The sequence below is a fragment of the Macadamia integrifolia genome, chromosome 1, assembly GCF_013358625.1.
Source record: "Macadamia integrifolia cultivar HAES 741 chromosome 1, SCU_Mint_v3, whole genome shotgun sequence".
Classification (NCBI taxonomy): domain Eukaryota; kingdom Viridiplantae; phylum Streptophyta; class Magnoliopsida; order Proteales; family Proteaceae; genus Macadamia; species Macadamia integrifolia.
In genome coordinates this window covers 22,997,812-23,006,158 of record NC_056557.1, presented here as the reverse complement: position 1 = coordinate 23,006,158, position 8,347 = coordinate 22,997,812, and the positions used below count along the sequence as shown (strand labels likewise).

General features: G+C 38.5%; 1 protein-coding gene across 2 annotated transcripts in view; it reads right to left on the bottom strand.

The window, feature by feature from the left end:
• Window positions 1-3,609: 3,609 nt before the first annotated feature.
• The window catches only part of LOC122081774 (protein FAR1-RELATED SEQUENCE 6-like), a 10,168-nt gene continuing 5,430 nt past the window's right edge, over window positions 3,610-8,347 (bottom strand). The window contains exon 6 of one of the 2 annotated variants that reach the window (XR_006141218.1): window positions 3,610-5,654. The gene's annotated coding sequence lies outside the window, so the exon portion shown is untranslated. The remainder of the gene's footprint in view (window positions 5,655-8,347) is intronic. The other variant, XR_006141219.1, reaches the window with a different exon arrangement.

Below are 8,347 nucleotides of genomic sequence, written 5' to 3'. Positions count from 1 at the left end.
AAGGGCTGAGTTTGTAACACTTTCCGGAAGTGATTTCATTGATTTCTTGCTCACATGGAACAGATTGTGAGAAGATTAGTGTTTGGCACATCGGTCTGTTTTTCAGCTAAAAGAGAGCAGTTGTGATTTAACTCGATCAGCACTTTTGATAGAGAAAAAAAAAATGTTTTTACCATCAATGAGCAATTTTGAAAAAACAGTCAACTGTTTTTCCCTCACCCTCATCTCTCTCTTCCCTCTCCTCTCTGGCAATACCACCACCTCCTACAACACTAGTAATTTTATCGAGGTTACAAATCTTCAGTTCCCATCTTTCTTCCTTTGGTCTCTCTAGAACAGGGTCATCTTTACCAAGATAAAGCCAAATCCATACTTGGTCTTAAATCCTGCATCTGAATGGATTTTTCACTTGGGGAAGATAACCAAGACCTATTACCTAATATTCAAGTATTGGACAGACATGATATGTCAATTCTAAGTATGACGCTGACATTATTGATATGTTCGGCTGCTTGAATTATAAAGAAAGGTAAATATGTCTCATTGCATGCCAATTATATGATGATAGGTCAAGCTTTGGAGGTCAATGCTCGAGACTTTCTCTATGGGATGAAGCAGGCAATAGATAGAGGATGGAGAATAGAAGAGGTTTGGAATGACTCCAAGAAGATAAAAAAAAATTATTTTTTTAGGGAAGCACCAAATCTTGGCCCGAGCGTAATACCCCTTTTGTTAGATGTTAATATTATTTTGCTTAAAACACCATCTTTTGGCTCAGACCAACAAACAACATGGTCCTCCTTATGCATAGCTTAACCACAAGGGCTATGAACAATAGGTTTCAATCATTAAACCAACCGAACCAGCAGTCCAAATGTGCTTGACAAAATTGCAAGATAGGAAGACATGCCAATCGGCTTCTCTATCATTGGACAAAAAGAAATTGGTCATCAATTTGGAGGAGATTTTTCAGTTTGGAACAGCAAGGAATTCCACCTTTGATAATTTTCCAGAGGAAGATTTTGAATTTTGGATGAGATTTCAACTTCCAGATTGTCTTCCACATTAGCTTCTCATTAGAGGGGGTGGTTGATAAATTGTGGGAAAGGTGAGCAGAGTTATATTGATCTCTAGAGAGAATCAATATGGATGTGTTTGGACTAAAGAAAATCTCACTTTTATGGAAGTTAGTTGTCCTAAGAGATCTTCAAAAAGACCCATAATAGATTTGATAGTTAGATGTCAAATTGTGGGAAAGGTGAGCAGAGTTATATGGATCTCTGGAGAGAATCAATATGGATGTGTTTGGACGAAAGAAAATCTCACTTTTATGGAAGTTAATTAGTTGTCCTAAGAGATCTTCAAAAAGACCCATAATAGATTTGATAGTTAGATGTCTTTCAATTGAGGCTCTACATAACAGAAGGATGTCCATCCACGAAAAATAAATAAGCAATCCCAAGGGCATTTCTTGCGAGTTTGATGTCTTGAAGAGGCTGAGATCCCTATAGACGGTAAGAAGACAGGTAAGGCTTTCAATGGAAACTATGAAGATATAGGAACTGAGAGGGCAACCTTAACGGATGCCACGTGATGAATCAATTGAGTAGAAGGAACTTCTTTCATCAATTTGATGGAGAAGGAACAAGCAAAGAAGCTACAAATCATATCATTCCAATGGTCTCCAAAACCTAGGAATTCAAAAATAGCTCTGAAGAAGCCCCATTCAAGACGATCATATGCTTTCGATATTAAGGGCCCTTTTGGTGACAATGGACCGAAATCCCCTTACATTCCAACTGAGAACTAACATGATAGAAATAACCAAAATTTAAACTTTTTGCATCTCCTTCACCCAAGCTAATGGATCTCTTCTTTGTGTGAAGAATGATGATGCTCAACTTCAGTTTCCAGGGCGCATACCCATGACTTCATATTATCAGAGAAGAAACCAGGTTTGTTAGCAAGCTCAATGAATTTGTTAAGAGACGGAATGATTCTGTCACCGGTTCACAATTTCTTTTCCATTTGATCAGCCTCCCACCAGAGGTCGATCCCAAAAAGTCTTCTAGGTATGGTTTTAAGTATCGGTCTCGTATCGGCCATATCAGATTGGTATCAGATGAGACTGATCCTCGATCCCTGACCGATTCAGATCGGTGATCCGTATCATTTCAGGGGTAAAATAGTAAAAGTTAATATTTAAAAAAAAAAAAAAAAAAAAAAAAAAAAAAAAAGGGTACAACTAGTCGATACCAACCGATCCGGATCAGTATCGGATTGGTACCGATACCATCCTCTAAATCCATGGTTCCAGGTCTGAGGAGGCATCCATGGTTCATATTCAGAGGATTGGTCCCAGCTTTTTCCTTCCTTTAGCTGTTGCGATAGCTTTTTTGATAGAAACAAAATCCTTTCTATCGTAATCAGATGGCTTCTTGAAAATTTTCTTATTTGGGAGCCCTTAAAGATATTGGTGTTGGTTGAAAGTGATTGGTCGGTTAAAAAGGATGACTCTAGGGATATTGGATAAGGTGAAGGCTTTGGTCATGGGGTCAAGCAAATTAGGGGTCTAAAGGTTTAAAGTGGAGTCTACAGACCCCAAGGGGTAGTTGAGTTGACAAGAGACTTTGGCCTAAAGAAGCGTGTGGTTCTGAGTTCGACTCCATTTACCTCCTTGGGCCACTCACACGGGGTTGTTTAGTATTTTTTACTACTTTCGGTAAAAGTTGAATGGTTCTCATTCAATTCCGTTATGACCTGATACATACAGTTATAGAGTTAGTTTGGACCCATGCAACTAGATAGGCCAAAGACCTGAATAACCATCGTAAGCAAAAAAAAAAACCGTGTCTACACGGCATTGACCGGTAGGTGGAGGGAGGTGCTATCTATGACCTGGTTTTTTTCCTTTCAAAATGTCGTGGGATGGGTTTGTTGGTAGTGGTGTAAGTAGGTCAGAATTAGTTGGATTGGTGTTGCTTGTTGGATTTAATAGAGTTATTAGCTGGTTTAGATGAAGATGTAGGCTCGGTGAGAGACATGGCAGGTGCGTTTTGTTTAAGCATGGTCACAGTTTGATCAGCAGAGAAATAGGAATCAGTTGAGCAGTCAATCCATACGTCGGTTTCATGGATAGAGGTAATGATGGTGGGGGTTCAGAAATAACATCTTCACAGGGTCGAAGAGTTCATATCCCCTGCAGCGAGCGATGAGTTGTAGTGAGCATCGGATCGTTAAGAGTATTTGGGCACGTGCCCCAAGGGACTCTCAACCACCGAATGCTCACTGCACCAGTGCAGCAATTACAAACAATTTTCACATACCAGGGTAGAGTTGTGTCAATTCCTTTGGTAAATGAAATCATTCAAAGTAACGATTTCTATAGATATTTGACTCTGTTGATTGAGAAATCTTGTGGATCTTAGTGCAAGAGACAAATTTCATTGACTTCCTATTACCTTACTAACTAAAAGAAGAGAATATGACAAAAATTAATATCTAAGTACATTCATGGCTGATTCAAAAGAGATTTAGAAATCGAGATTTAATCAAAAGAGATTTAGAAATCGAGCATAATTAAATCGTGATCAGCCAATTCTGATCCAATTCCTCGAACCATAATTACCATCCATGGATATCCAAGAATGATTTTTATGGATTGATCATTTCATATTAGAATTCAATCATATAGCTTCCCATATATATCCAAAAGAAATTTATCCCCATATAAATTGCTTTGTGGCTAATATTTGTCCTCCAGGAAAAACTCTTCCCTTACATAAAACAACTCTAATTCGAGGTGCAATAAGTTTTCCTAGATATTCTTGAACAGAACCTGTAAACCAGCAGTAGCCAAGTCTAGGTAAAGTGATTTCACAATATAACTCACCCAAGGGCCGCAACAATCTCACTCAGACCTGCTGTTTCTCCAGTACCTGCAATGGGGAAAAAAATACTCCTGCACCTGCAGCTCCATATAACCTAGCCTTTTAAACATTAAAAAATAGGCTCCACTCCCAACCAGAATCTCCAAACATAACGCATTCCATCACACAGAAATCTTTTGCCGCAAAAATCATCTCCCACATTCAAATTCTTTTGTTGTTGTTCCATCACCCACCTCAAACTATTAAGAAACTTCTCTTGTAGATTTTTCATGTATTTCAAAAACCTCAGTGGATAAGAGCAGTCCACTTTCTTGGGTTCTGCAATAGGCAAAACAACTCCATACTTTCATCCAATGCTACCAATTGAAATATTTTCCTCCTTGGACTTCTCCTTGCCATAAAAAATCTTTCTGAAAGTTTCTCCATCTTCATCACAACTGAACTGCACTTAGTAAAGATATAGTAAATTGGAAGATTACCAAAAGCAAAAGTGCACTGATACACAGTAAGTTCCAGCCAGTACTCTTGTTTCACAATTACCGAAACCAAACAAAATTTCTTTTGTACTTGTATTGATTGCATATAGGATACCTGATGCAGACCCAAGGAAGCCATTTAACACCCTTGGGCAAAATTATGATGAGTTGTGGCCTGTCATTGCAACTTGTGGTACTAATGTAAAAAGTTCTTCCACATTTACAAGTTTTTATTCGTTTCTCCAACCAGATTTGTTTATGAAGGAAGCTGACAATACTGCATGTAAATTATTGGGGTCTGTCGACTCTTGGCCATAGATCATCACAACATGAACCATTTGTAACATCCTATTCTTCTACATAGCCTGACATTCACAATGAATGAGAAAATTTTCAATTATAAATTGTTGCAATATGGTACAGAGTTCAGTTCTCTAGCAATGTCTTAATCATGCCTTTGATATAGTGATCACTTTATAATTCTGTATGATGGATCCAGTCTCCATAAATCTGTAACTGTTGATCATTTGAATGGTTAGCTTAAACTATTGGTGAATTTTGCAGCTCCCTTGGTGGTGGGGCAATCATTACCTTACTATCTTCCAGTTCATGATTAACAGTTAGTCTCACAAAGCACATATATGAACTACTTACGGCACCACATATTGTCAAGTGCTCCTGACTTGGCAGGATGTACTGCATGAAAGAGGTACTGCAGTAGATGCATCCACGACAGCTGCTCTTTGTTTAGGTGTTGTGAACCCAATAACGAGTGGCCCTCGGAGTGGTGCTTTCATGCTGCTCAGATTCCATGTTAGCCAGTGGGAAGTTAGATGCATTAGATAAGATTAAGAGGTACTGTATTAAACATTCTTTCAGGGTTTATTGCAATTTCAAGACTCAAGCCTAAAATATGTGAATGTTTTTTTTTTTTTGGATGAATAAATAATTCATTACCAAGAGGAGAAGAATATACAAGGGAGAGAGGGGGAGGGGAGGCCGAAGCCAACAAGCAAAGGCTTCGGCCAAGCACAAAGCAAAATTAGCAAACAATCAAACTAAAACAAATACAAAAGACTAAATTGCCATCAAAGCTGGAAAAAAAGGGGGGGAGAGCCAAAATCAGAATGCCATCAAGTGGGTTGGATAAAGTCAACCTGAAGGTTCCAGGAGGCAATGATGTGGGAATGTTAAGTGTGCTTACAATTGTAGATGAAGAATTGAAACACAACATTGTTGGATAACAAACATATTGTTACCTCTCCATAAGTCCATGTTAGCCCCATACCTGCCAGCAAATTCGACCCACAATGAACAGAGCAGACTGCGGGTTTGAATTTTTCAAGTTAAAAAAAAATAAAAAATAAAAAAAAAAATCACGGCTTTCTAGCATATCAGCCCCAAGTTGGCAAGCCGCACTGAAACTCATAGTATTTACTGATTAGTACACACATTTAAACAAGTTCAATCTCAGTTAGATTCATCAATCTGGTGTAAGAGATGTTTAGTCAGAGAGGCATGGCCATTAAATTGCTTCCAATGAATCAAGACACATGAGTAAAGACATAAATCCCTGATATGATTCTGGGAAGCAAAAGTTGTTCTTATTTTTCAGGGAAACTTACATTCCATTTCTCCAGAGTACGAATATGGAAAAAGAAGAGTTGAGGAGTGGGGTTGGGAAGCAAAGGCAACCTTTGGGAAAAGATACAGGTATGGAGACATTATGGAGCAACATAGAAGAATAAATACATCCAGCTACAAACCAGTAGATAAAATAGAGGGACCCAAGTAGCTGAATGTGAGTAATGCTACGATGTGAAGAGCGATATTTGACATTGTAACATTGACAGAACCTGAATCAGTACCTGGTCATAAGAAAGAAAGCAGCGAAAAGAGGAAAACAGAAAAGTAAAAGAGACGATGGGAGAAAAGGAAAGAACAGAACACAGCCCACAGTTTTTGAGTAATGAGCAGAATACTCAAACCATGGAGTGGGGGAGTCTATTTATTAAAGAGCAATTACAATGTACAGAATGGGTCCGCACCTAGAACTGTCTTAAAAGTAAAGCCCATGACACTATGACAAATAGTACCCATATAGAACCAATACATACATCTAAACCCATAAAATCAACCCACATAACTAAATAACACTCCCCCTCAAGCTGGAGCATAGATATCACCCTGCCTTAAACCTTGTGTGTAGAGAGGTTACTCAATCACTGAAATAGGACATTATGGTAAGGTAACCAGCATCATCAATAAAAACCATACAGTCAAAACCCTATGCATGTGGAGGAAAAAAAACCTTATGCACATAGGTAAAAGAACAGCAACCAAGAAGGAATCCCAGGTACATGTACAATAATAGAACCTGATTTAGTACCTGGTAATAAGAAAGTAAAGAAGAGAGGAGAAGAGAGAAGTCGAAGAGAAGAAGAGTAGACAACAACCTATGGTTTGGGTGATAGGCAGAGCACTCAAACCTTGGATGAGGGAGTCTATTTATATTTAATCAAAGAGCAATTACAATGTAAAGATGGGTCCAAACCTAGGACTGACTTAAAAGTGAAGACTATGACATTAGTACCCCTAACATATAAAGCCAACACATCCATCCAAACCCATAAAGTCGACCACCCCATAACTATATAACTTAACAATACCCCTCAAGCGAGACATGGTTTTAAGTATCTCCGATACCGATACGATACCCTCCGATACGTATCTTAAATTTAACCGATCGATACGATACACATCGATACGATACATGAAATTTTTAAAATCCTTTCGTATCGATATATATCCTACAATACATACCGATATGCATCAATATACCACCAATACACATCGATACGATACGATATGTCTCGATACGACTATGAAAATTATAAAATTGAGGTAAAATGTACGTTTCGGTATGTATTGGTACGTATCGGTGAGTATCGGTATGTATCGATCGGTACGTATCGGTATATATTGGCACGTATCGGTGAGTATCGGTATGTACCGATACAGTGCGCTATGGTCATATAATGGCCAAGATGGGTAATTTTTCAAAAAAACACGATTTTTTGAAGGGTTTTTGTTCCAAAGTTGCTGTCAACCATATTTCTCTCTAACTAAAGTGGAAATCAAGGTTGGGAACAAGGATTTTACATTTATGGGACAACTACAAACCTTGAATTCTTAGTACAATACCTTCAATTTAGTGTTTATGCATAATACATGTTATCAATAGCTTTTTTTAACAAACTCTTTATGCAAAAGTGTTTTAAAAAATGTTTCCTATCCATTTATGTGTGTATCTTTAGCGTATCTTAGTGTATCTCCGATACGATACGATACTCTCCAATACGTATCTTAATTTTGGTCGACCGATACGGCGACCGATACCGATACTTTAATCCTTGACACTGATTGTATACCTTCCGTAGTACAGCAAAGTGCAAACGTTAGGGGAGTTAACGATTTAAGAAGTGCAGCGGTGGCGGTCGATGCGGCTTTCGCCGCCATTGTGAGTATCAGGGCAATTAGCGTCCCACTCGAACTCAACCTCTAGAGTCGTCCTCATACTCAACAACCTCTCCTACATTGTAGGCATTTTCAGTGAGCACAAACTCTAGAGACTACCTCATGAGATAGCAGAGTTGGAATAGGATCTCACATGTGATCATAGAGTTTGTCTATAACTCAATAATTGTAACTACCTCATGAGATAGCAGAGTTGGAATAGGATCCCACATGTGATCATAGAGTTTGTCTATAACTCAATAATTGTAATCTCTATATAAGAGCACCATTGTACACTCATTAATGTAAATGCCAATAGACTATTTCAACTTGGTATCACGAGCCGCATAAAGCTCCACCGAGCACCTTCCTCATCCCCACGTTTTCCTCCCTTTCTCTTACTACACCCCACTACCTCTCCAATAACCCAAGCCTCCCCATCTTCCTCTCTTGCAAAAAAAAAAA